The sequence below is a fragment of the Berghia stephanieae genome, chromosome 15 (genome assembly GCF_034508935.2).
Source record: "Berghia stephanieae isolate SIO BIC M18660-M18661 chromosome 15, UCSD_Bste_1.3, whole genome shotgun sequence".
In the NCBI taxonomy this organism is placed as follows: Eukaryota; Metazoa; Mollusca; class Gastropoda; order Nudibranchia; family Aeolidiidae; genus Berghia; species Berghia stephanieae.
The window spans coordinates 23,648,020-23,651,453 of NC_088374.1; positions in this window are offsets into that span (position 1 = coordinate 23,648,020).

The following is a 3,434-nucleotide window of genomic DNA, read 5'->3' on the forward strand; positions in this document are numbered from 1 at the left end:
GATGGGAGCATCACCCTTGAATCATATACCTATGATGTTCGCATGGGTGTACGATCCGATAGTGATGTCGTTTCTTCTTCTCTTTACTAGCCTATCCTGTTTCTTTGGTTTGTGATTGTATTTTTGACAGGGGATATTTTTTTTCTGTAAATCTTCTGCCTGTTTGTTCTTGGTTATTTATAATTTAGCTTATGATATCTTATGGTTATGATTTTGATTTACATTTGTACTATTTTTGTTAGATTGCTTGTTTTTTTGTTTCAGCGGTCTCTCATATAACCTCAATTGTGTTGGAAGAGACCTAAAGCAACAAACAAACAAAAAAAAAGCATTTCCTTGCAGTTTGTGATGTACAAGAGAAATCAGAATGAGAAAATTGTCGGTTGCATCGTAACGACTGTGACGATTTTCATATGGGTGGTAAGGAGAGAGTAACAGCTAAAAACGGAAATGTTTCAATTTTGTTCAGTGTTGGTACTACCTTAGTACTACTACTACTATTATCCATGTTTCACTTCAGCATAATACTGGTTTGGACAGTGAGTCACATCTTTTTTTTTTCCTTTTCCTTTTACAATTTACTTTTTAACTTTATATCGATATTAGACACCATTAAACAGTTCTTTTTTTTCTATTTGACTGATTTTTTTTTTCGTTTTGGTTTGTTTTTCTTGATTCTCACCCAGATACCAGCACAAGATCCCACTAAGAATACACTCAAATGTTTACAAATCATATAGTAAAACAAAAATAATAATAACAGATGATTTATAAGGGAAAAAAATATCATCTCCCAAAACTCTATTTGAATGTTTCCCTCCCAGCCAGGGCCAGGACAAAACCAAATAATCTCACTCCAAGACAAAGACAGAAAGCATGCTGAAAAATATATTAGGGTATAGAAGTAAAAGACATACTGAGTCTCGGGAACAGATGTAGATTCCAAGAGCGTACCACCAATGAACTTCGATGTTTGTTTTCAAGGTTTTGCGACGCTTATGTCATTTCAGCGCAAGTAAAAAAAAGGAAGATTTACAAGGGAAAAAAATTCATCTCCCAAAACTAATACTATGCATTTGACTGTTTCCCTCCCAGCCAAGGGACAGTCAGGACAAGACCAAGTAATCCCATTTCAAGGCAAAGACAGAAAGCAACTCAGAAAACAGATAGATAGTATGCGCTTGGCTAAGAAGCTCATAACATTGCCATCCCGAAGTATAACGGACCAACACACACAACTGTGTGTATCCATGAACGTTTATAGTCGGGTTAATACAGTTCAGTGAGCATTACTCATAAACGCAGATGGCAAAAAATAATAACAAAGAGCTGAGTGACGTCATCTTCGAACTATCTATAGTGGATTGAAGACATACCAATTTACGTCATGCCCACAATGGGTGGTCAAGGACCCCACCCAGAGATTGTTTTTGTTTTTAAGGGTTTTACGGCGCTTGCAACACATTAAGGTCATATCAGCGCCAGTGAAAAGGAAGAAAATGGGATAGTAAAAAGTTCTAGAATTACAATTAAAGCATCCAAGAATAAGGCAGACAAAGGGGAATTGGTTCAAATAGGGAACAGATGATTCCAAGAGCACACTATCAAAGTGCTTAGTCTGAGATCACCTAAAAGTCTCATCCAGACACAAGCACAGGTCCCAACTAAGAGGAATACACTCAAATGTTTACAAATCATATAATATAATATGTAAACTAAACATAATACAATGCATAACAGAGAGATGATTTACAAGGGAAAAAAATATCATCTCCCAAAACTATAACTACACATTCGACTGTTTCCCTCTAAGCCAAGGACTCCGACCAAAGTCAGGACAAAAGCAAGCAATCTCATTCCAAGACAAAGACAGAAAGCAATTGAAAAACAGATAAGAGGGGATAGAAGACATAGCAAGTACCTCCCTGCCCGCTATGGGAGGTAAGAACCCCACCCAGGCCACCCAGAGAAGACTTGAATTGAGATAGAAGAGAATTCACGGTCCAGGGCAACCAATGTACCCTTGCCCTGAGGGAAATTCAGACCAATGCAAGTATGTAGTAGGTTTATGATAGATCAGCACCATATCCAAAAGGTAGCACGCAATTGTTTGTTATTAAGGGTTTTACGGCGCTTGCAGCACATTTAGGTTATATCAGCGCCAGTAAAAAAGGAAGAAAATGAGATAGTAAAAAGTTCTAGAATTACAAATAAAGCACCCAAGAAAAAGTAAGACATAGGGGAAATGGGAACAAATAGGGATCAGATGAAGATTCCAAGAGCACACAATCAATGTACTTAGTTTGAGATCACCTATAATAAGTCTCATCCGGACACAAGCACAAAATCCAACAAAGAGGAATACACTCAAATGCTTACATTATAAATTAAAAATAACAAATATAATAATACATAACAGAGAGATGATGTTTGTTTGTTTTTAAGGGTTTTACAGCGCTTGCAACACATTTAGGTTATATCAGCGCCAGTAAAAAGGAAGAAAATGAGATAGTAAAAAGTTCTAAAATTACAAATAAAGCACCCAAGAAAAAGTAAGACATAGGGGAACTGGGAACAAATAGGTAGGGATTAGATGTAGATTCCAAGAGCATACCACCAATGTACTTAGTTTGAGATCGCCTATGTCTCATCCGGACACAAGTACAAAATCCAACAAAGAGGAATACTCTCAAATGCTTACATTATAAATTCAAAATAACAAATATAATAATACATAACAGAGAGATGATTTACAAGGAAAAAAATATCTCCCAAAACAATAACTATGCCCAGCCATGACTCCGGCCAGGGCCAGGACAAAACCAAGTAATCTCATTCCAAGACAAAGACAGAAAGCATGTTGGAAAACAGATATAAGGGGATAGAAGACACAGTATGTACCCCCCCCCCCCCCCCCCCCCCCCCCCCCGGCACGCAATCGTGATTGCCTGTTTAAATTTACACGACTGAAACAAGATAAACTCTAGCTCTGCTTTCATTTCCTCACTAGATTTGATAAACTAAATTACTGAACAAACCATTTCCCCAAACTATGGGCTTTGTTAAAATGACTTTTTTAACCAATGCAGACATTTCTAAAACTCAGCAAGTGGACTAAATAAATATATATTATATATATATATTTATATATAAATGGAAAACACTCGCATTTTTTGAAGATACTTATATATAAAAAGCAGACAGTGTCTTTCCACTTATGTACGGTATTTAAATTAATGAAAAAGAAACAATGTGGCTTTGTCAATTTTGTTTGTTTGTTTTTAAGGGTTTTACGGCGCTTGCAACACATTTAGGTCATATCAGCGCCAGTAAAAAGGAAGAAAATGGAATAGTAAAAAGTTCTAGAATTACAATTAAAGCACAAAAGAAAAGGTGAAACAAAGGGGAATTGGTTTAATGAAAAAGAAACAATA